The 25,855-nt window shown below is 46.7% G+C and overlaps 3 pseudogenes; all 3 read right to left on the bottom strand.

Annotated features, from left to right (window-relative positions):
* Window positions 1-2,622: 2,622 nt before the first annotated feature.
* LOC127230508 (ATP synthase F(0) complex subunit C1, mitochondrial-like) lies at window positions 2,623-3,033 on the bottom strand (annotated as a pseudogene).
* Window positions 3,034-11,598: 8,565 nt separating this feature from the next.
* Window positions 11,599-12,027, bottom strand: LOC127230507 (ATP synthase F(0) complex subunit C1, mitochondrial-like; annotated as a pseudogene).
* An 8,567-nt stretch (window positions 12,028-20,594) lies between these two features.
* Window positions 20,595-21,022, bottom strand: LOC127230506 (ATP synthase F(0) complex subunit C1, mitochondrial-like; annotated as a pseudogene).
* Window positions 21,023-25,855: the final 4,833 nt, after the last annotated feature.

The raw sequence follows: 25,855 nt of genomic DNA, 5'->3' as shown, positions 1-25,855 counted from the left end.
ACTCTTGTACTCAGACTCCTGTACCACATCTGCATGTCTCTCTGATGGACAGTACCTCATCAGAGTTTCCATTCTGTAGCCCTTCAGCTGTAGAACTCAAAGTCTTTGTTTCCAAGCCTCCCGTTGCCCAGTGTGCAAGGGAAACCAGACTGAGATGATACGGATATGGGTATAGAAGTGGTTTTACTCAGATGAAGGGGAAGCTATCACAGTTAAGAATCAGATATAAAATAATGTCCACCAGCGACATTGTCATCCAGTGTGAATTGAAAATGCTTTTGCATTTTTTTTTATTTCTTTTATATAACCAAGTTGATTTAAATGAAAGCAAACATTTATAGACAATATTTGGGAATTTGGGCGTCGTTCTTTCCAAACTACTTCTTGCTGGTAAGGGGCGCTGTCAAGGGGATTTGAAGAAGACCCAGAAATCCTGGCTGTAGTCTGTAAGGCTGCGTTGTCCAGCTGTTTTGAATGTAGGATCACCTGGTAGGTACTCTGTTTCAGGTGGTGTGGCTTGATCAAACCACATTAGTCTGGAAGGAATCCACATCTTTTCATTTTCTGTGGAAACAAAAATAGAAGTCCTTATCCCCAGTAACTTGTCCTTGAACTTAAATTTTGGAGTCAAAGCATTTTTTTAAATTTAATTTATTATTTTACATGTCGATCCCAGTTCCCTCTCCCTCTCTCCCTCTCTCCCCTCCGGCCCTCCCTCCCTTCCTCCCTCCCCATTACCCTCTCTGCCCTCTCACATGCACTCTAACCACCCTCCCCTCCCATCCCCTCACCCCAATTCCATATGTAGGGGAATGCCATCCAGTTGGGGTCATGTAGATCTGACAGGTCATGTGAAGTAGGGACTAGGGCTTCTGTCCTGACTCTAGATTAAGGCAGTTATCCCTCCTTGGGGGATGTGTTCTCAAGGTCCTTTTGTGCACCAGGGATACTTCCTGGCTCCACTGTCTGAGGTCCCTTAGACTGTTCAGTCCTTCTGGCTGAGACCCATATTCAGGGGGGCCTGAGTCAGTCCCCTGCTGGCTTCCCAGCTATCAGTCTGGTGGCCCTTTAGCTCCTCCTTGTTCAGGTAATCTGTCTCTTTGTGTTTCTGCCAGCTGGTCTTGTCCTCTCCATCTGCATCTGGGTTCTACTTCCACTCAGGGTTTATGTATGGGTGTTTGCTCCTGTTTCCATCAGGCATTAGTTGAGGGCTCCATGGAGAAGTTAGTTGTTGATCTCACTCTCCGGGAAGGGCATTTATGGTAGCCTATCCACAGAAACTCAGATTGTTAGTTGGCAGCAGTCTTGTATTTCTCTAGACCTTTCTTTGGGTTCAATTTTATCTTCAACCATTATTGGCTCCCTCTTTTATGATCTCTCTCTCTCTCTCTCTCTCTCTCTCTCTCTCTCTCTCTCTCTCTCTCGTCTGTCTCCTGTCTTCTATTCCTAACCGGGTTCAATCTTCCTGGACACACATGTTTTCCTTTCCTACCCCTTGTTTTCTCCTAATTCTTTCTCCATTTGCTGCCCCCCCCCCACTTCCCCTGTGCTCTGGGGGACTTGTCCCTTCCCCGTTCTGTGAGGGACTTTATGTGAATCTCCTCTGGTGGTGTGAATTATGGGCTGCTGATCCTTTGATCTAGGTCTCAAATAATGCTTTTGCATCTTAGGGGTCACATTTGTAATACGTCAGGGCCAACTATGATCTCCTTAAGTATATAATGTTGTTGTCATTCTTGGCCGTATAGTTCTATGGCCATTATACATAAACACATTAGAGTTATTTCATACAATGACTCTTTTCATGTAGGTATGAGCTGGTTAATGTTTTGGACTTCAGCATGTCATAAGGTGACCTAATTGTGTATCAAATTGAAAAGGGGTGGAATTATGGTGTACTTGACTACATCTACCAGTAGTTAAAATCCCCAAATGGCTGGGCATCTCCTCGATGGGGGTCTGTCCTCTGGATGGGGGAAGTTTCACTTCTTATGAGGATGATTGAGGTTTGTGGTAGGTTGAATGTAATTTTCCCCATAATCTCTTAGCCTCTGCCTCCATTGAGAGGTGTGGTCTTGTTGAAGGAAGTGTGTCACTGTGGGGGCAGGCTTTGGAGTCTGTTGTGCTTATGCTTAGCTGAACGTCACAGTTCGTTCTCTGTTGTCTTTGACCAAGTTGTAGCCAGCAACATGCAGGTTTGTATGTCACCATGGTGACAATGGACTAAACCCATTGACCACTAAGTGAGACACCCCACTAAGGGATTTCCTTGCTCATAAGGGTTGCCTTGCTCATGGTGTGTCTTCCCTGCTACAGAAGCCATTTCTACAACAAGGTATGAGACACTCATTTAGTCCAGGTGTATTGAAGGGAAATGTCACACCTCTCACATGGGCCAGATTTCATAATGGAAATGTGTGAATGGACCTGAAGGACAATGTCTCTCTCTCTCTCTCTCTCTCTCTCTCTCTCTCTCTCTCTCTCTCTCTCCCCTTCACTCTTACCTCTGTTTTGTTTTTTTGACAAAAATTGTTTAATGGTAAAAGTTAGCACACTCCAGCACCAGGCCTGGCCTGGAGTCCAAGCAGCATGGATGGCTGGCTGACCCCATGGAGCCTCAACTCACATGGCGAAGAGGATGAGGAAGGCTACCATCAAACAGAAGAGCCCCATGGCCTCACAGGGCTAAGCTCAGAACGGCATAGGAGAAGAGCTGTTGCCTGAGAGATGGCTTCCTGGCATAGCCAGTAATCAAGCTAGCAAACACTGTTCAAATGCCCGTCCCTGAGCCAGCCATACCAACTGTGGCAGCCCCAGCACCAATAGCCTTGGCAGCTGTGTCAATGTCCAGGGACACAACACTGGTCTGCAATTCCCGTCTGGCCCCCTGGAGTAGGGGAGCTGCTACTGGAAGGCTGTTTAGACAGGGCCTCTGTCCTACTCAGGAGGGGAGGCAGACACAGGTCTGATTAGACCCCTGGTACAGGAGCGGATCCGACCTGGAGTAAAGAGCAGTGCCTTGGTGGTCTGCATTTTCCAATCTGCACCCCCCACTCCCCTGCAGCCCCTGCTCGGCTCAGGCACTCCAGCTGCTCAAGGTGACTGACACAAAGTTTCTCTCTTTTGCCTACGAGGTATGGCCCGGGATGGCAAATCCATCCCTTGGGTGGCATTAGAGAGATGTTTGACACCCAGTGTTTGGGAACCCCTCATGAGGTGAAAAGACAATTATGTTCTAAAATATGGCAAAATACACTTATATACTTTATATTTCACAATGGTAGCAAATACACAGTTATGAAGCAGCAATGAAAAGGTGTAGGATTAAGAATCAACATAACATGAGGAGCCGCATGAAAGATTTTCACATTTGAAAGGTGAGAAACACTGTCTTAGAGTCTACTTCTTTGAGATGTGACAAATACTAAAGAGCAGTTGAGACATTCCTCCTCGGGGAACAACGACTACTGGATCCTCGGACCTTCTGTCCATAGGCAGCCATTGTTGGATTAGCTGCCTTTATGTGGTTCTTGTCAAACCGGATATATACACATACACACACTTACACATATCTACATCCATAAACATACACATTATACCAAGAGACAGGCACATAGACAAACACACATAAACACAGGAATACGAACCCTCCCCCACCCCCGCACACACACACACACTGTTGACTCCTCGTAGTTGTAAATTTGACTTTATTCCAAATGAATTACAAATTCAGAATTGAAGGACTCCCCTTTGATCCCTATACTGAGCTGGGAAGACACAGGCTTTAGATCAAGGCCTGTAAGTGGGACAAGACACGCCTTTAATCCAAATCCTGAAAAGGAAAGGCACATCTTTAATCAGGCTCTCAGCTTCAGCTGGAAACCAATATAAACTCAATCAAATGAGGATCGATTCCTATTTTCATGTCTGTTTGGCCTGAACCTGGCAGTACATCTATTCCTTCAGTGATATTGGACCTACTTATCCAGTTTCAGCATATACAGATGAATAGCTGAGACAACCCGGCCCAAATGGCCAAGTAAACTCTACATTCTCCTACTTTCCATTCACATCTAGGGATCACATGATTTTGACAGCAGCCTGTCTAAAAAATGACACGCAGAAAGACACACACTCACTCACTCACTCACTCACATATGTGTATATGTCCCCTAATGTTGGTGAATGTAGAAAACCCTGACTAAAAGACATACACACACACGTATAGGGAAAGAATAATGCTAAATTTCAGTTATTGTAGGGAACTCTAGCACACCACACATAGCCATTGTCAGTGATGATAAGTGTATTAAGTCATGCTAGAAACCTCCGGAAATCAACATCTGAAAACAAAACAAAACAAAAACCAAAAGAGAGATTTCTTGGGATATTGGCTACCTATCAAGGATCTTCTTATAGGGGGCTCACATCATAACTGTTTTTCATGGTACTTTGCACAGATGCTGTGTCTGTGGGTGGGCAGAGATCAGATCACCGGGGAAAGGGATAAGAGGGGTACAAGGTCATCGGGTACTACTGGAGGAATTGTAGGCTCAGGGATCCAGGGAATCGCAATTCCATAGGTAGGAGCTCTTCATTCTAGGCCTGGCCTGGTGAATTACTCTTGTCCTGGTGATTAAAATCCACCTTAAAGTCTCTTGCCAACTTTGTTCTTTCCATGAGCCCTGTACTATGATATGACAGGAGTGAGTAGATCATCCTAGCAACAGGCAAACCAAGGGAAATTGAGCAGGGATTCATGCTCATTCTTGTCTACAAAGAGGGTTTCACTGTATCTTGGGATATGAGAGTTACTGTCTCAAGATCCTCACTCACAACAAGAAAACCCACCAAGTAAAATAATGACTCTTTTCCCTAGACTTGAGAATGATGCTTCCTTTCACTGGTTATGGCATTGTCCACGTGGTCCTGTGAGATCCCTTGCATTAAAGTGAACACAGCGTGGAAAGAGCACATCTCAAGGGGTAGACCAGTTGTCCTCACCCTCGCCGATGACTCTACCCATAAATACAGTTCTTCAGGGTGTGGTGACCTCCCAGCCCAAACCTAAATTCACATAAGTTGCTCCTTTCTAGGTGTATTTTGCCACTGTGTTAAATCATCTTATAATCCATAAAGTAAATAACAGGCCATGCCTGTGTCAGGGCCATTCTTTCTGGAGAGGGCTCTTGTCCGACTAGGTGACAAACACTGAGCTAGCTGAGGCAACTCTCATGCTTCTGTAGGCGAGAGAAGCGTCCTTGACACACGTGTTGAGTTGTGACAGTTTTGCACAAACTGGGCCCATCCAGTGTCGCCTCCATATAGAAGGCCCCAGTGTTCACCATTCCTGTCTCTTCCTCGGGCCATGCTTCCTGATGATCTCTTAGCCTCCTTCACTATTTCTCTTTTTGGCCCTTTGATAGAGAAGTTCCAAACTTTCTGTACATCTCAGGTTTCAATCACAGTTTACATGAAGTGAAGATATTTAATAAATGTGCTATGAAAAACCAAAAAGCTGCTTCAAAGAAGACATTGAAACTATTTGCCTATGTTTCCTGCGCTTGTTTGATAGCTTTTAATGGAGACTGTGTGGTTCTCAAGGAGGTCTAACCTAAGAATGCTAGAAACTTGGGCATCCCTCCTGTCTCAGCCTCCTGAGATGGGATGCAAAGCTGCTGTTATACTCTGTTGACACACCCTGGAATCTAGTCAGGCGTGGCCAGATTCGAGCCTACCAAGAGCTTTATAAAGGGTCAGATCTCCATCGGGTTCCCAGACCTCTTGGAGCTCGGGCAGTGAACAGAACCCTCCCTCCACACTGCACACTCCAGACTCTGTGGCACCCAGCAGCACCTACAGAACACTGGTTTCCTGATTCTGTGGACCACAAGAGAGCTCAGAAGGGAAAATGTACGTAAGGTCCAGGTCATCCAGTCTGGTGTTTTCTGGAGGATGGCTGGAATGTTTGTTTTTCAATCCATCCCAGGAGGTTTATAGCCTTAAACTGTGTCTCTGGCATGCTTCTCCACTCCACATGGAGTGAGGTGAAATGAACCAGGAGTAGTAGTATGCCCCATTGGAGGTGTTGGTTCTCTGTTCATTGTACAGGCAAGGAAACGTGGGTAACTGCCTTAAACGGGAACACATTTCTGCAATTACAAAAGCCAGTGATCCTTGTTTTCTTGGGATTATTTGTTTTTTTATGTTTGTCTTGGCAGATTGTTTTTTTGTTTGTTTGTTTGTTTTGTTCCGTTTTTAAAAGACAGGGATTCTCTGTAGCTTTGGAGGCTGTCTTGGAACTAGTCCTGTAGACAATGCTGTCCTCATACTCACAGAGATCTGCCAGTCTCTGCCTCCTGAGTGCTGGGATTAAAGGCATGTGACACCGACAGGCCTTTTTGTGTTGTTGTTGTTTTTTGTTTTTCTTTTTTGTTTTGTTTTGTTTTTTAGACTTTTTGCTTCCCAGAAGAGGGCATCAGATCCCATTATAAATGGCTGCAAGCCTCCATGTGGTTACTGAGAAGTGAAATCAGGCCCTGTGAAATAACTGCCAATGCACTTAACTGCTAAACTATCTCCAATCCCACTTATTGTGTATGTGTGTGTGTGTGTGTGTTTTCTTGTTAGGGGGTTTGTGGGATGTTTTCTCTGTGGCGCAGCCTTGGCTGTCCTGGAACTTGCTCTGTGGACATGGATGTGCTTGAGTTCACAGAGGTCAACCAGGGTCTGACTCCCGAGTGCTGGGATTAAAGGCGGGCAGCACCTCTGCCTCAAGGCAGATTCTTCTTTGTCCGAGGCTTGCCCACAACCTACTGTGTAGTCAAGGATTACCCTGAAGTGTAGAATCTCCCTGTCCTCTTGTGAAAGAGCCAGGATTATAGCTACCGGCCAAACACCCATGCCATGCGATAGCAGATGAAAAATTGTGGGTTGACATCTTTCCTCTGATAACCTGTATATGTCCGGACAACCAGCTGGGGTTCATCAGGAGACTCTAGAGGTATTTTAGCAGCAGGATAATGCAGAAGATTTGGGGGTAGAATGTGAGCAGGAGAGAATGGGTGAGGTCCTGTCAAAGGACAGGCCCTTCTGTTTCTTATCTGTCCCTTCCACAGGGGGCACCTCAGGCTTCACTGGAGGCATTGCTTGGTCCAATTTGATGACCAAGCTTCCCATTAGGTGAGAATGTATGTACCAGCACCTGTAGGTGAGGAATGTGGAGTCTTTTGATTGGATGCTGTTGCGAGGGGTTGGTTCCTTGATGCAGGGACAGCTTAGAAAGTTGCATGAAAATGATTAATAATTTATTTATTCATTTGTGAACAGAGAAAAGAACCCCAATTGACAAGTTTGAGAAACAGCAGAGGAGAAGCTAGGATGGAGCAGAGTGTGCAGCAGCAAGGGCCAACACTCTCAGGTACTTGTATGCAAACCTGTGCTAAATCCAAATCCTTCTAGACGGTGTGTTTTTTCAGTGACTTACTGGTCTATGCATGAGTCAAGATGGGGACAGCTGTGATGGACAGAGAGGGACAGCCAGTGGTGCCAGGTAGCTGGCCATCTCCCCAGCTGCACAGAGTCTCCAAAATGATAGGTGGAACGGTGGCTGTCAGTGTATACAGGGACAGCGTCCCCAGTCAGCTAGGCCCGCGACTGCCCCTCCTGTTCTGATGTTTAATCTCCAAAGGCGAGGGTACCTACTCATCCCGAGGGAGGACATTGCTTGGCACTGCGGTCAGGGTGGATGCCAAGTCCTGGAGTGAGTTAGGGGACTCGTGGCTAGTGAGTGAGCAGGAAGATTTCCCAGGAAGAGTTCAGCGGTACACCTGCATGCTGTGTTCACAATAGTGACCCCCTTCCTGTCCTTGCAGGGCCTTCCCGGAGCAGATGGACTGACCCTGACATCAGGATCTTCCTGCAGGAGTGGGAAGTGGTAGAAGCGGAAATAGGCCACCCAGGCAGAAAAATTCACAAGAAGACCAGGGCTCTTTGCCAGCGACTCTTTCACAGGGGCCTGAAGAAGTCATGGCAAAGCTGTTTCGACCTGCTGGTCAGTCTGCAGTATCTGCACAGGAAACTATGTAGCGAGAGACCCAGGACAGAACCCTTGTTTTCTCCGTATGCCGAGGCCCTGTATAGGATCCTGGGCCATAGACCCCAGGGAAGCTATTTCCCAGGTAAGTTTCTTGGGGACGGTCCAGGGAATGCCCTTGAGTGTGGAATCAGCTGGCCTCTCTGTGGTGGGCACCCACTGGGGATAGCACAGGATGCAGGCAAGCCCCATTCCTACAGCTTCCGTGGCCCATGGTGGGAAAGTCTGTGCCCTGTGTGTCTGACCTTGTCTTTCACCCCAGGCAATGGAATTGGGACTTGTTCATAGCAGACCGAGAGACGGGAGCCAGGCAGTTGCTGAGGGTGAATAGGGCCAACTGTGGTGCCATGCTCATGATCTCACTGAGTTTCTTCTCTTGGCAGGGCCTCCCAAATATGGAGCTGGTTACCCCCTGTATCCGATGGACCCTCAACTTCCAATGGTGATACCATCTGCCCCGTACCAGCCTTGCCATTATGGCTTACCTGCACCTTCTCCAAGGCTTCAAGGCTACCAATGGTCTATGATGTCTTGTGGGCATTCCGGCCATCCAGCCTTCTTTTCGGCTGCACAACCCCTTCCTGCTCCCGTCCTAGAGACTCCAGTGTCAACCAACAGTGCTTGACTCCTGATGACACCCAAGGCCCTCAGGGAATTCAGTGGAGATTGCTGTGTTTTCTCTAGAAACACGAGGACCCTATGTGTTGTATGTGTACGCATCTTTGTCTGCCTCCTATATGCAGACAAAGGTGGAATCAAATAAAGGTCAATAAAATCACTCCCGCCTCATCCTTGTCATTTCAGTGTGGGCCATGAGGATAGAGCAGCAGGGGATGGGGGCTTGGAGGAGGTTGATTCTAGTACTCTCTTTCTGCATGGGACTCTTGTACTCAGACTCCTGTACCACATCTGCATGTCTCTCTGATGGACAGTACCTCATCAGAGTTTCCATTCTGTAGCCCTTCAGCTGTAGAACTCAAAGTCTTTGTTTCCAAGCCTCCCGTTGCCCAGTGTGCAAGGGAAACCAGACTGAGATGATACGGATATGGGTATAGAAGTGGTTTTACTCAGATGAAGGGGAAGCTATCACAGTTAAGAATCAGATATAAAATAATGTCCACCAGCGACATTGTCATCCAGTGTGAATTGAAAATGCTTTTGCATTTTTTTTTATTTCTTTTATATAACCAAGTTGATTTAAATGAAAGCAAACATTTATAGACAATATTTGGGAATTTGGGCGTCGTTCTTTCCAAACTACTTCTTGCTGGTAAGGGGCGCTGTCAAGGGGATTTGAAGAAGACCCAGAAATCCTGGCTGTAGTCTGTAAGGCTGCGTTGTCCAGCTGTTTTGAATGTAGGATCACCTGGTAGGTACTCTGTTTCAGGTGGTGTGGCTTGATCAAACCACATTAGTCTGGAAGGAATCCACATCTTTTCATTTTCTGTGGAAACAAAAATAGAAGTCCTTATCCCCAGTAACTTGTCCTTGAACTTAAATTTTGGAGTCAAAGCATTTTTTAAATTTAATTTATTATTTTACATGTCGATCCCAGTTCCCTCTCCCTCTCTCCCCTCTCTCCCTCCGGCCCTCCCTCCCTTCCTCCCTCCCCATTACCCTCTCTGCCCTCTCACATGCACTCTAACCACCCTCCCCTCCCATCCCCTCACCCCAATTCCATATGTAGGGGAATGCCATCCAGTTGGGGTCATGTAGATCTGACAGGTCATGTGAAGTAGGGACTAGGGCTTCTGTCCTGCCTCTAGATTAAGGCAGTTATCCCTCCTTGGGGGATGTGTTCTCAAGGTCCTTTTGTGCACCAGGGATACTTCCTGGCTCCACTGTCTGAGGTCCCTTAGACTGTTCAGTCCTTCTGGCTGAGACCCATATTCAGGGGGGCCTGAGTCAGTCCCCTGCTGGCTTCCCAGCTATCAGTCTGGTGGCCCTTTAGCTCCTCCTTGTTCAGGTAATCTGTCTCTTTGTGTTTCTGCCAGCTGGTCTTGTCCTCTCCATCTGCATCTGGGTTCTACTTCCACTCAGGGTTTATGTATGGGTGTTTGCTCCTGTTTCCATCAGGCATTAGTTGAGGGCTCCATGGAGAAGTTAGTTGTTGATCTCACTCTCCGGGAAGGGCATTTATGGTAGCCTATCCACAGAAACTCAGATTGTTAGTTGGCAGCAGTCTTGTATTTCTCTAGACCTTTCTTTGGGTTCAATTTTATCTTCAACCATTATTGGCTCCCTCTTTTATGATCTCTCTCTCTCTCTCTCTCTCTCTCTCTCTCTCTCTCTCTCTCTCTGTCTGTCTCCTGTCTTCTATTCCTAACCGGGTTCAATCTTCCTGGACACACATGTTTTCCTTTCCTACCCCTTGTTTTCTCCTAATTCTTTCTCCATTTGCTGCCCCCCCCCACTTCCCCTGTGCTCTGGGGGACTTGTCCCTTCCCCGTTCTGTGAGGGACTTTATGTGAATCTCCTCTGGTGGTGTGAATTATGGGCTGCTGATCCTTTGATCTAGGTCTCAAATAATGCTTTTGCATCTTAGGGGTCACATTTGTAATACGTCAGGGCCAACTATGATCTCCTTAAGTATATAATGTTGTTGTCATTCTTGGCCGTATAGTTCTATGGCCATTATACATAAACACATTAGAGTTATTTCATACAATGACTCTTTTCATGTAGGTATGAGCTGGTTAATGTTTTGGACTTCAGCATGTCATAAGGTGACCTAATTGTGTATCAAATTGAAAAGGGGTGGAATTATGGTGTACTTGACTACATCTACCAGTAGTTAAAATCCCCAAATGGCTGGGCATCTCCTCGATGGGGGTCTGTCCTCTGGATGGGGGAAGTTTCACTTCTTATGAGGATGATTGAGGTTTGTGGTAGGTTGAATGTAATTTTCCCCATAATCTCTTAGCCTCTGCCTCCATTGAGAGGTGTGGTCTTGTTGAAGGAAGTGTGTCACTGTGGGGGCAGGCTTTGGAGTCTGTTGTGCTTATGCTTAGCTGAACGTCACAGTTCGTTCTCTGTTGTCTTTGACCAAGTTGTAGCCAGCAACATGCAGGTTTGTATGTCACCATGGTGACAATGGACTAAACCCATTGACCACTAAGTGAGACACCCCACTAAGGGATTTCCTTGCTCATAAGGGTTGCCTTGCTCATGGTGTGTCTTCCCTGCTACAGAAGCCATTTCTACAACAAGGTATGAGACACTCATTTAGTCCAGGTGTATTGAAGGGAAATGTCACACCTCTCACATGGGCCAGATTTCATAATGGAAATGTGTGAATGGACCTGAAGGACAATGTCTCTCTCTCTCTCTCTCTCTCTCTCTCTCTCTCTCTCTCTCTCTCTCTCCTCTTCCCCTTCACTCTTACCTCTGTTTTGTTTTTTTGACAAAAATTGTTTAATGGTAAAAGTTAGCACACTCCAGCACCAGGCCTGGCCTGGAGTCCAAGCAGCATGGATGGCTGGCTGACCCCATGGAGCCTCAACTCACATGGCGAAGAGGATGAGGAAGGCTACCATCAAACAGAAGAGCCCCATGGCCTCACAGGGCTAAGCTCAGAACGGCATAGGAGAAGAGCTGTTGCCTGAGAGATGGCTTCCTGGCATAGCCAGTAATCAAGCTAGCAAACACTGTTCAAATGCCCGTCCCTGAGCCAGCCATACCAACTGTGGCAGCCCCAGCACCAATAGCCTTGGCAGCTGTGTCAATGTCCAGGGACACAACACTGGTCTGCAATTCCCGTCTGGCCCCCTGGAGTAGGGGAGCTGCTACTGGAAGGCTGTTTAGACAGGGCCTCTGTCCTACTCAGGAGGGGAGACAGACACAGGTCTGATTCGACCCCTGGTACAGGAGCGGATCCGACCTGGAGTAAAGAGCAGTGCCTTGGTGGTCTGCATTTTCCAATCTGCACCCCCACTCCCCTGCAGCCCCTGCTCGGCTCAGGCACTCCAGCTGCTCAAGGTGACTGACCCAAAGTTTCTCTCTTTTGCCTACGAGGTATGGCCCGGGATGGCAAATCCATCCCTTGGGTGGCATTAGAGAGATGTTTGACACCCAGTGTTTGGGAACCCCTCATGAGGTGAAAAGACAATTATGTTCTAAAATATGGCAAAATACACTTATATACTTTATATTTCACAATGGTAGCAAATACACAGTTATGAAGCAGCAATGAAAAGGTGTAGGATTAAGAATCAACATAACATGAGGAGCCGCATGAAAGATTTTCACATTTGAAAGGTGAGAAACACTGTCTTAGAGTCTACTTCTTTGAGATGTGACAAATACTAAAGAGCAGTTGAGACATTCCTCCTCGGGGAACAACGACTACTGGATCCTCGGACCTTCTGTCCATAGGCAGCCATTGTTGGATTAGCTGCCTTTATGTGGTTCTTGTCATACCGGATATATACACATACACAACACACACTTACACATATCTACATCCATAAACATACACATTATACCAAGAGACAGGCACATAGACAAACACACATAAACACAGGAATACGAACCCTCCCCCACCCCCGCACACACACACACACTGTTGACTCCTCGTAGTTGTAAATTTGACTTTATTCCAAATGAATTACAAATTCAGAATTGAAGGACTCCCCTTTGATCCCTATACTGAGCTGGGAAGACACAGGCTTTAGATCAAGGCCTGTAAGTGGGACAAGACACGCCTTTAATCCAAATCCTGAAAAGGAAAGGCACACCTTTAATCAGGCTCTCAGCTTCAGCTGGAAACCAATATAAACTCAATCAAATGAGGATCGATTCCTATTTTCATGTCTGTTTGGCCTGAACCTGGCAGTACATCTATTCCTTCAGTGATATTGGACCTACTTATCCAGTTTCAGCATATACAGATGAATAGCTGAGACAACCCGGCCCAAATGGCCAAGTAAACTCTACATTCTCCTACTTTCCATTCACATCTAGGGATCACATGATTTTGACAGCAGCCTGTCTAAAAAATGACACGCAGAAAGACACACACTCACTCACTCACTCACTCACATATGTGTATATGTCCCCTAATGTTGGTGAATGTAGAAAACCCTGACTAAAAGACATACACACACACGTATAGGGAAAGAATAATGCTAAATTTCAGTTATTGTAGGGAACTCTAGCACACCACACATAGCCATTGTCAGTGATGATAAGTGTATTAAGTCATGCTAGAAACCTCCGGAAATCAACATCTGAAAACAAAACAAAACAAAAACCAAAAGAGAGATTTCTTGGGATATTGGCTACCTATCAAGGATCTTCTTATAGGGGGCTCACATCATAACTGTTTTTCATGGTACTTTGCACAGATGCTGTGTCTGTGGGTGGGCAGAGATCAGATCACCGGGGAAAGGGATAAGAGGGGTACAAGGTCATCGGGTACTACTGGAGGAATTGTAGGCTCAGGGATCCAGGGAATCGCAATTCCATAGGTAGGAGCTCTTCATTCTAGGCCTGGCCTGGTGAATTACTCTTGTCCTGGTGATTAAAATCCACCTTAAAGTCTCTTGCCAACTTTGTTCTTTCCATGAGCCCTGTACTATGATATGACAGGAGTGAGTAGATCATCCTAGCAACAGGCAAACCAAGGGAAATTGAGCAGGGATTCATGCTCATTCTTGTCTACAAAGAGGGTTTCACTGTATCTTGGGATATGAGAGTTACTGTCTCAAGATCCTCACTCACAACAAGAAAACCCACCAAGTAAAATAATGACTCTTTTCCCTAGACTTGAGAATGATGCTTCCTTTCACTGGTTATGGCATTGTCCACGTGGTCCTGTGAGATCCCTTGCATTAAAGTGAACACAGCGTGGAAAGAGCACATCTCAAGGGGTAGACCAGTTGTCCTCACCCTCGCCGATGACTCTACCCATAAATACAGTTCTTCAGGGTGTGGTGACCTCCCAGCCCAAACCTAAATTCACATAAGTTGCTCCTTTCTAGGTGTATTTTGCCACTGTGTTAAATCATCTTATAATCCATAAAGTAAATAACAGGCCATGCCTGTGTCAGGGCCATTCTTTCTGGAGAGGGCTCTTGTCCGACTAGGTGACAAACACTGAGCTAGCTGAGGCAACTCTCATGCTTCTGTAGGCGAGAGAAGCGTCCTTGACACACGTGTTGAGTTGTGACAGTTTTGCACAAACTGGGCCCATCCAGTGTCGCCTCCATATAGAAGGCCCCAGTGTTCACCATTCCTGTCTCTTCCTCGGGCCATGCTTCCTGATGATCTCTTAGCCTCCTTCACTATTTCTCTTTTTGGCCCTTTGATAGAGAAGTTCCAAACTTTCTGTACATCTCAGGTTTCAATCACAGTTTACATGAAGTGAAGATATTTAATAAATGTGCTATGAAAAACCAAAAAGCTGCTTCAAAGAAGACATTGAAACTATTTGCCTATGTTTCCTGCGCTTGTTTGATAGCTTTTAATGGAGACTGTGTGGTTCTCAAGGAGGTCTAACCTAAGAATGCTAGAAACTTGGGCATCCCTCCTGTCTCAGCCTCCTGAGATGGGATGCAAAGCTGCTGTTATACTCTGTTGACACACCCTGGAATCTAGTCAGGCGTGGCCAGATTCGAGCCTACCAAGAGCTTTATAAAGGGTCAGATCTCCATCGGGTTCCCAGACCTCTTGGAGCTCGGGCAGTGAACAGAACCCTCCCTCCACACTGCACACTCCAGACTCTGTGGCACCCAGCAGCACCTACAGAACACTGGTTTCCTGATTCTGTGGACCACAAGAGAGCTCAGAAGGGAAAATGTACGTAAGGTCCAGGTCATCCAGTCTGGTGTTTTCTGGAGGATGGCTGGAATGTTTGTTTTTCAATCCATCCCAGGAGGTTTATAGCCTTAAACTGTGTCTCTGGCATGCTTCTCCACTCCACATGGAGTGAGGTGAAATGAACCAGGAGTAGTAGTATGCCCCATTGGAGGTGTTGGTTCTCTGTTCATTGTACAGGCAAGGAAACGTGGGTAACTGCCTTAAACGGGAACACATTTCTGCAATTACAAAAGCCAGTGATCCTTGTTTTCTTGGGATTATTTGTTTTTTTATGTTTGTCTTGGCAGATTGTTTTTTTGTTTGTTTGTTTGTTTTGTTCCGTTTTTAAAAGACAGGGATTCTCTGTAGCTTTGGAGGCTGTCTTGGAACTAGTCCTGTAGACAATGCTGTCCTCATACTCACAGAGATCTGCCAGTCTCTGCCTCCTGAGTGCTGGGATTAAAGGCATGTGACACCGACAGGCCTTTTTGTGTTGTTGTTGTTTTTTGTTTTTCTTTTTTGTTTTGTTTTGTTTTTTAGACTTTTTGCTTCCCAGAAGAGGGCATCAGATCCCATTATAAATGGCTGCAAGCCTCCATGTGGTTACTGAGAAGTGAAATCAGGCCCTGTGAAATAACTGCCAATGCACTTAACTGCTAAACTATCTCCAATCCCACTTATTGTGTATGTGTGTGTGTGTGTGTGTTTTCTTGTTAGGGGGTTTGTGGGATGTTTTCTCTGTGGCGCAGCCTTGGCTGTCCTGGAACTTGCTCTGTGGACATGGATGTGCTTGAGTTCACAGAGGTCAACCAGGGTCTGACTCCCGAGTGCTGGGATTAAAGGCGGGCAGCACCTCTGCCTCAAGGCAGATTCTTCTTTGTCCGAGGCTTGCCCACAACCTACTGTGTAGTCAAGGATTACCCTGAAGTGTAGAATCTCCCTGTCCTCTTGTGAAAGAGCCAGGATTATAGCTACCGGCCAAACACCCATGCCATGCGATAGCAGATGAAAAATTGTGGGTTGACATCTTTCCTCTGATAACCTGTATATGTCCGGACAACCAGCTGGGGTTCATCAGGAGACTCTAGAGGTATTTTAGCAGCAGGATAATGCAGAAGATTTGGGGGTAGAATGTGAGCAGGAGAGAATGGGTGAGGTCCTGTCAAAGGACAGGCCCTTCTGTTTCTTATCTGTCCCTTCCACAGGGGGCACCTCAGGCTTCACTGGAGGCATTGCTTGGTCCAATTTGATGACCAAGCTTCCCATTAGGTGAGAATGTATGTACCAGCACCTGTAGGTGAGGAATGTGGAGTCTTTTGATTGGATGCTGTTGCGAGGGGTTGGTTCCTTGATGCAGGGACAGCTTAGAAAGTTGCATGAAAATGATTAATAATTTATTTATTCATTTGTGAACAGAGAAAAGAACCCCAATTGACAAGTTTGAGAAACAGCAGAGGAGAAGCTAGGATGGAGCAGAGTGTGCAGCAGCAAGGGCCAACACTCTCAGGTACTTGTATGCAAACCTGTGCTAAATCCAAATCCTTCTAGACGGTGTGTTTTTTCAGTGACTTACTGGTCTATGCATGAGTCAAGATGGGGACAGCTGTGATGGACAGAGAGGGACAGCCAGTGGTGCCAGGTAGCTGGCCATCTCCCCAGCTGCACAGAGTCTCCAAAATGATAGGTGGAACGGTGGCTGTCAGTGTATACAGGGACAGCGTCCCCAGTCAGCTAGGCCCGCGACTGCCCCTCCTGTTCTGATGTTTAATCTCCAAAGGCGAGGGTACCTACTCATCCCGAGGGAGGACATTGCTTGGCACTGCGGTCAGGGTGGATGCCAAGTCCTGGAGTGAGTTAGGGGACTCGTGGCTAGTGAGTGAGCAGGAAGATTTCCCAGGAAGAGTTCAGCGGTACACCTGCATGCTGTGTTCACAATAGTGACCCCCCTTCCTGTCCTTGCAGGGCCTTCCCGGAGCAGATGGACTGACCCTGACATCAGGATCTTCCTGCAGGAGTGGGAAGTGGTAGAAGCGGAAATAGGCCACCCAGGCAGAAAAATTCACAAGAAGACCAGGGCTCTTTGCCAGCGACTCTTTCACAGGGGCCTGAAGAAGTCATGGCAAAGCTGTTTCGACCTGCTGGTCAGTCTGCAGTATCTGCACAGGAAACTATGTAGCGAGAGACCCAGGACAGAACCCTTGTTTTCTCCGTATGCCGAGGCCCTGTATAGGATCCTGGGCCATAGACCCCAGGGAAGCTATTTCCCAGGTAAGTTTCTTGGGGACGGTCCAGGGAATGCCCTTGAGTGTGGAATCAGCTGGCCTCTCTGTGGTGGGCACCCACTGGGGATAGCACAGGATGCAGGCAAGCCCCATTCCTACAGCTTCCGTGGCCCATGGTGGGAAAGTCTGTGCCCTGTGTGTCTGACCTTGTCTTTCACCCCAGGCAATGGAATTGGGACTTGTTCATAGCAGACCGAGAGACGGGAGCCAGGCAGTTGCTGAGGGTGAATAGGGCCAACTGTGGTGCCATGCTCATGATCTCACTGAGTTTCTTCTCTTGGCAGGGCCTCCCAAATATGGAGCTGGTTACCCCCTGTATCCGATGGACCCTCAACTTCCAATGGTGATACCATCTGCCCCGTACCAGCCTTGCCATTATGGCTTACCTGCACCTTCTCCAAGGCTTCAAGGCTACCAATGGTCTATGATGTCTTGTGGGCATTCCGGCCATCCAGCCTTCTTTTCGGCTGCACAACCCCTTCCTGCTCCCGTCCTAGAGACTCCAGTGTCAACCAACAGTGCTTGACTCCTGATGACACCCAAGGCCCTCAGGGAATTCAGTGGAGATTGCTGTGTTTTCTCTAGAAACACGAGGACCCTATGTGTTGTATGTGTACGCATCTTTGTCTGCCTCCTATATGCAGACAAAGGTGGAATCAAATAAAGGTCAATAAAATCACTCCCGCCTCATCCTTGTCATTTCAGTGTGGGCCATGAGGATAGAGCAGCAGGGGATGGGGGCTTGGAGGAGGTTGATTCTAGTACTCTCTTTCTGCATGGGACTCTTGTACTCAGACTCCTGTACCACATCTGCATGTCTCTCTGATGGACAGTACCTCATCAGAGTTTCCATTCTGTAGCCCTTCAGCTGTAGAACTCAAAGTCTTTGTTTCCAAGCCTCCCGTTGCCCAGTGTGCAAGGGAAACCAGACTGAGATGATACGGATATGGGTATAGAAGTGGTTTTACTCAGATGAAGGGGAAGCTATCACAGTTAAGAATCAGATATAAAATAATGTCCACCAGCGACATTGTCATCCAGTGTGAATTGAAAATGCTTTTGCATTTTTTTTTATTTCTTTTATATAACCAAGTTGATTTAAATGAAAGCAAACATTTATAGACAATATTTGGGAATTTGGGCGTCGTTCTTTCCAAACTACTTCTTGCTGGTAAGGGGCGCTGTCAAGGGGATTTGAAGAAGACCCAGAAATCCTGGCTGTAGTCTGTAAGGCTGCGTTGTCCAGCTGTTTTGAATGTAGGATCACCTGGTAGGTACTCTGTTTCAGGTGGTGTGGCTTGATCAAACCACATTAGTCTGGAAGGAATCCACATCTTTTCATTTTCTGTGGAAACAAAAATAGAAGTCCTTATCCCCAGTAACTTGTCCTTGAACTTAAATTTTGGAGTCAAAGCATTTTTTAAATTTAATTTATTATTTTACATGTCGATCCCAGTTCCCTCTCCCTCTCTCCCTCTCTCCCTCCGGCCCTCCCTCCCTTCCTCCCTCCCCATTACCCTCTCTGCCCTCTCACATGCACTCTAACCACCCTCCCCTCCCATCCCCTCACCCCAATTCCATATGTAGGGGAATGCCATCCAGTTGGGGTCATGTAGATCTGACAGGTCATGTGAAGTAGGGACTAGGGCTTCTGTCCTGACTCTAGATTAAGGCAGTTATCCCTCCTTGGGGGATGTGTTCTCAAGGTCCTTTTGTGCACCAGGGATACTTCCTGGCTCCACTGTCTGAGGTCCCTTAGACTGTTCAGTCCTTCTGGCTGAGACCCATATTCAGGGGGGCCTGAGTCAGTCCCCTGCTGGCTTCCCAGCTATCAGTCTGGTGGCCCTTTAGCTCCTCCTTGTTCAGGTAATCTGTCTCTTTGTGTTTCTGCCAGCTGGTCTTGTCCTCTCCATCTGCATCTGGGTTCTACTTCCACTCAGGGTTTATGTATGGGTGTTTGCTCCTGTTTCCATCAGGCATTAGTTGAGGGCTCCATGGAGAAGTTAGTTGTTGATCTCACTCTCCGGGAAGGGCATTTATGGTAGCCTATCCACAGAAACTCAGATTGTTAGTTGGCAGCAGTCTTGTATTTCTCTAGACCTTTCTTTGGGTTCAATTTTATCTTCAACCATTATTGGCTCCCTCTTTTATGATCTCTCTCTCTCTCTCTCTCTCTCTCTCTCTCTCTCTCTCTCTCTCTCTCTCTGTCTGTCTCCTGTCTTCTATTCCTAACCGGGTTCAATCTTCCTGGACACACATGTTTTCCTTTCCTACCCCTTGTTTTCTCCTAATTCTTTCTCCATTTGCTGCCCCCCCCCCACTTCCCCTGTGCTCTGGGGGACTTGTCCCTTCCCCGTTCTGTGAGGGACTTTATGTGAATCTCCTCTGGTGGTGTGAATTATGGGCTGCTGATCCTTTGATCTAGGTCTCAAATAATGCTTTTGCATCTTAGGGGTCACATTTGTAATACGTCAGGGCCAACTATGATCTCCTTAAGTATATAATGTTGTTGTCATTCTTGGCCGTATAGTTCTATGGCCATTATACATAAACACATTAGAGTTATTTCATACAATGACTCTTTTCATGTAGGTATGAGCTGGTTAATGTTTTGGACTTCAGCATGTCATAAGGTGACCTAATTGTGTATCAAATTGAAAAGGGGTGGAATTATGGTGTACTTGACTACATCTACCAGTAGTTAAAATCCCCAAATGGCTGGGCATCTCCTCGATGGGGGTCTGTCCTCTGGATGGGGGAAGTTTCACTTCTTATGAGGATGATTGAGGTTTGTGGTAGGTTGAATGTAATTTTCCCCATAATCTCTTAGCCTCTGCCTCCATTGAGAGGTGTGGTCTTGTTGAAGGAAGTGTGTCACTGTGGGGGCAGGCTTTGGAGTCTGTTGTGCTTATGCTTAGCTGAACGTCACAGTTCGTTCTCTGTTGTCTTTGACCAAGTTGTAGCCAGCAACATGCAGGTTTGTATGTCACCATGGTGACAATGGACTAAACCCATTGACCACTAAGTGAGACACCCCACTAAGGGATTTCCTTGCTCATAAGGGTTGCCTTGCTCATGGTGTGTCTTCCCTGCTACAGAAGCCATTTCTACAACAAGGTATGAGACACTCATTTAGTCCAGGTGTATTGAAGGGAAATGTCACACCTCTCACATGGGCCAGATTTCATAATGGAAATGTGTGAATGGACCTGAAGGACAATGTCTCTCTCTCTCTCTCTCTCTCTCTCTCTCTCTCTCTCTCTCTCTCTCTCTCCCCTCCCCCTCCCCCCTTCACTCTTACCTCTGTTTTGTTTTTTTGACAAAAATTGTTTAATGGTAAAAGTTAGCACACTCCAGCACCAGGCCTGGCCTGGAGTCCAAGCAGCATGGATGGCTGGCTGACCCCATGGAGCCTCAACTCACATGGCGAAGAGGATGAGGAAGGCTACCATCAAACAGAAGAGCCCCATGGCCTCACAGGGCTAAGCTCAGAACGGCATAGGAGAAGAGCTGTTGCCTGAGAGATGGCTTCCTGGCATAGCCAGTAATCAAGCTAGCAAACACTGTTCAAATGCCCGTCCCTGAGCCAGCCATACCAACTGTGGCAGCCCCAGCACCAATAGCCTTGGCAGCTGTGTCAATGTCCAGGGACACAACACTGGTCTGCAATTCCCGTCTGGCCCCCTGGAGTAGGGGAGCTGCTACTGGAAGGCTGTTTAGACAGGGCCTCTGTCCTACTCAGGAGGGAGGCAGACACAGGTCTGATTAGACCCCTGGTACAGGAGCGGATCCGACCTGGAGTAAAGAGCAGTGCCTTGGTGGTCTGCATTTTCCAATCTGCACCCCCACTCCCCTGCAGCCCCTGCTCGGCTCAGGCACTCCAGCTGCTCAAGGTGACTGACACAAAGTTTCTCTCTTTTGCCTACGAGGTATGGCCCGGGATGGCAAATCCATCCCTTGGGTGGCATTAGAGAGATGTTTGACACCCAGTGTTTGGGAACCCCTCATGAGGTGAAAAGACAATTATGTTCTAAAATATGGCAAAATACACTTATATACTTTATATTTCACAATGGTAGCAAATACACAGTTATGAAGCAGCAATGAAAAGGTGTAGGATTAAGAATCAACATAACATGAGGAGCCGCATGAAAGATTTTCACATTTGAAAGGTGAGAAACACTGTCTTAGAGTCTACTTCTTTGAGATGTGACAAATACTAAAGAGCAGTTGAGACATTCCTCCTCGGGGAACAACGACTACTGGATCCTCGGACCTTCTGTCCATAGGCAGCCATTGTTGGATTAGCTGCCTTTATGTGGTTCTTGTCAAACCGGATATATACACATACACAACACTTACACATATCTACATCCATAAACATACACATTATACCAAGAGACAGGCACATAGACAAACACACATAAACACAGGAATACGAACCCTCCCCCACCCCCGCACACACACACACACTGTTGACTCCTCGTAGTTGTAAATTTGACTTTATTCCAAATGAATTACAAATTCAGAATTGAAGGACTCCCCTTTGATCCCTATACTGAGCTGGGAAGACACAGGCTTTAGATCAAGGCCTGTAAGTGGGACAAGACACGCCTTTAATCCAAATCCTGAAAAGGAAAGGCACACCTTTAATCAGGCTCTCAGCTTCAGCTGGAAACCAATATAAACTCAATCAAATGAGGATCGATTCCTATTTTCATGTCTGTTTGGCCTGAACCTGGCAGTACATCTATTCCTTCAGTGATATTGGACCTACTTATCCAGTTTCAGCATATACAGATGAATAGCTGAGACAACCCGGCCCAAATGGCCAAGTAAACTCTACATTCTCCTACTTTCCATTCACATCTAGGGATCACATGATTTTGACAGCAGCCTGTCTAAAAAATGACACGCAGAAAGACACACACTCACTCACTCACTCACTCACATATGTGTATATGTCCCCTAATGTTGGTGAATGTAGAAAACCCTGACTAAAAGACATACACACACACGTATAGGGAAAGAATAATGCTAAATTTCAGTTATTGTAGGGAACTCTAGCACACCACACATAGCCATTGTCAGTGATGATAAGTGTATTAAGTCATGCTAGAAACCTCCGGAAATCAACATCTGAAAACAAAACAAAACAAAAACCAAAAGAGAGATTTCTTGGGATATTGGCTACCTATCAAGGATCTTCTTATAGGGGGCTCACATCATAACTGTTTTTCATGGTACTTTGCACAGATGCTGTGTCTGTGGGTGGGCAGAGATCAGATCACCGGGGAAAGGGATAAGAGGGGTACAAGGTCATCGGGTACTACTGGAGGAATTGTAGGCTCAGGGATCCAGGGAATCGCAATTCCATAGGTAGGAGCTCTTCATTCTAGGCCTGGCCTGGTGAATTACTCTTGTCCTGGTGATTAAAATCCACCTTAAAGTCTCTTGCCAACTTTGTTCTTTCCATGAGCCCTGTACTATGATATGACAGGAGTGAGTAGATCATCCTAGCAACAGGCAAACCAAGGGAAATTGAGCAGGGATTCATGCTCATTCTTGTCTACAAAGAGGGTTTCACTGTATCTTGGGATATGAGAGTTACTGTCTCAAGATCCTCACTCACAACAAGAAAACCCACCAAGTAAAATAATGACTCTTTTCCCTAGACTTGAGAATGATGCTTCCTTTCACTGGTTATGGCATTGTCCACGTGGTCCTGTGAGATCCCTTGCATTAAAGTGAACACAGCGTGGAAAGAGCACATCTCAAGGGGTAGACCAGTTGTCCTCACCCTCGCCGATGACTCTACCCATAAATACAGTTCTTCAGGGTGTGGTGACCTCCCAGCCCAAACCTAAATTCACATAAGTTGCTCCTTTCTAGGTGTATTTTGCCACTGTGTTAAATCATCTTATAATCCATAAAGTAAATAACAGGCCATGCCTGTGTCAGGGCCATTCTTTCTGGAGAGGGCTCTTGTCCGACTAGGTGACAAACACTGAGCTAGCTGAGGCAACTCTCATGCTTCTGTAGGCGAGAGAAGCGTCCTTGACACACGTGTTGAGTTGTGACAGTTTTGCACAAACTGGGCCCATCCAGTGTCGCCTCCATATAGAAGGCCCCAGTGTTCACCATTCCTGTCTCTTCCTCGGGCCATGCTTCCTGATGATCTCTTAGCCTCCTTCACTATTTCTCTTTTTGGCCCTTTGATAGAGAAGTTCCAAACTTTCTGTACATCTCAGGTTTCAATCACAGTTTACATGAAGTGAAGATATTTAATAAATGTGCTATGAAAAACCAAAAAGCTGCTTCAAAGAAGACATTGAAACTATTTGCCTATGTTTCCTGCGCTTGTTTGATAGCTTTTAATGGAGACTGTGTGGTTCTCAAGGAGGTCTAACCTAAGAATGCTAGAAACTTGGGCATCCCTCCTGTCTCAGCCTCCTGAGATGGGATGCAAAGCTGCTGTTATACTCTGTTGACACACCCTGGAATCTAGTCAGGCGTGGCCAGATTCGAGCCTACCAAGAGCTTTATAAAGGGTCAGATCTCCATCGGGTTCCCAGACCTCTTGGAGCTCGGGCAGTGAACAGAACCCTCCCTCCACACTGCACACTCCAGACTCTGTGGCACCCAGCAGCACCTACAGAACACTGGTTTCCTGATTCTGTGGACCACAAGAGAGCTCAGAAGGGAAAATGTACGTAAGGTCCAGGTCATCCAGTCTGGTGTTTTCTGGAGGATGGCTGGAATGTTTGTTTTTCAATCCATCCCAGGAGGTTTATAGCCTTAAACTGTGTCTCTGGCATGCTTCTCCACTCCACATGGAGTGAGGTGAAATGAACCAGGAGTAGTAGTATGCCCCATTGGAGGTGTTGGTTCTCTGTTCATTGTACAGGCAAGGAAACGTGGGTAACTGCCTTAAACGGGAACACATTTCTGCAATTACAAAAGCCAGTGATCCTTGTTTTCTTGGGATTATTTGTTTTTTTATGTTTGTCTTGGCAGATTGTTTTTTTGTTTGTTTGTTTGTTTTGTTCCGTTTTTAAAAGACAGGGATTCTCTGTAGCTTTGGAGGCTGTCTTGGAACTAGTCCTGTAGACAATGCTGTCCTCATACTCACAGAGATCTGCCAGTCTCTGCCTCCTGAGTGCTGGGATTAAAGGCATGTGACACCGACAGGCCTTTTTGTGTTGTTGTTGTTTTTTGTTTTTCTTTTTTGTTTTGTTTTGTTTTTTAGACTTTTTGCTTCCCAGAAGAGGGCATCAGATCCCATTATAAATGGCTGCAAGCCTCCATGTGGTTACTGAGAAGTGAAATCAGGCCCTGTGAAATAACTGCCAATGCACTTAACTGCTAAACTATCTCCAATCCCACTTATTGTGTATGTGTGTGTGTGTGTGTGTTTTCTTGTTAGGGGGTTTGTGGGATGTTTTCTCTGTGGCGCAGCCTTGGCTGTCCTGGAACTTGCTCTGTGGACATGGATGTGCTTGAGTTCACAGAGGTCAACCAGGGTCTGACTCCCGAGTGCTGGGATTAAAGGCGGGCAGCACCTCTGCCTCAAGGCAGATTCTTCTTTGTCCGAGGCTTGCCCACAACCTACTGTGTAGTCAAGGATTACCCTGAAGTGTAGAATCTCCCTGTCCTCTTGTGAAAGAGCCAGGATTATAGCTACCGGCCAAACACCCATGCCATGCGATAGCAGATGAAAAATTGTGGGTTGACATCTTTCCTCTGATAACCTGTATATGTCCGGACAACCAGCTGGGGTTCATCAGGAGACTCTAGAGGTATTTTAGCAGCAGGATAATGCAGAAGATTTGGGGGTAGAATGTGAGCAGGAGAGAATGGGTGAGGTCCTGTCAAAGGACAGGCCCTTCTGTTTCTTATCTGTCCCTTCCACAGGGGGCACCTCAGGCTTCACTGGAGGCATTGCTTGGTCCAATTTGATGACCAAGCTTCCCATTAGGTGAGAATGTATGTACCAGCACCTGTAGGTGAGGAATGTGGAGTCTTTTGATTGGATGCTGTTGCGAGGGGTTGGTTCCTTGATGCAGGGACAGCTTAGAAAGTTGCATGAAAATGATTAATAATTTATTTATTCATTTGTGAACAGAGAAAAGAACCCCAATTGACAAGTTTGAGAAACAGCAGAGGAGAAGCTAGGATGGAGCAGAGTGTGCAGCAGCAAGGGCCAACACTCTCAGGTACTTGTATGCAAACCTGTGCTAAATCCAAATCCTTCTAGACGGTGTGTTTTTTCAGTGACTTACTGGTCTATGCATGAGTCAAGATGGGGACAGCTGTGATGGACAGAGAGGGACAGCCAGTGGTGCCAGGTAGCTGGCCATCTCCCCAGCTGCACAGAGTCTCCAAAATGATAGGTGGAACGGTGGCTGTCAGTGTATACAGGGACAGCGTCCCCAGTCAGCTAGGCCCGCGACTGCCCCTCCTGTTCTGATGTTTAATCTCCAAAGGCGAGGGTACCTACTCATCCCGAGGGAGGACATTGCTTGGCACTGCGGTCAGGGTGGATGCCAAGTCCTGGAGTGAGTTAGGGGACTCGTGGCTAGTGAGTGAGCAGGAAGATTTCCCAGGAAGAGTTCAGCGGTACACCTGCATGCTGTGTTCACAATAGTGACCCCCTTCCTGTCCTTGCAGGGCCTTCCCG

Source organism: Phodopus roborovskii, unplaced genomic scaffold (assembly GCF_943737965.1).
Source record: "Phodopus roborovskii unplaced genomic scaffold, PHOROB, whole genome shotgun sequence".
In the NCBI taxonomy this organism is placed as follows: Eukaryota; Metazoa; Chordata; class Mammalia; order Rodentia; family Cricetidae; genus Phodopus; species Phodopus roborovskii.
This window is presented reverse-complemented; position numbering and strand designations above follow the sequence as displayed.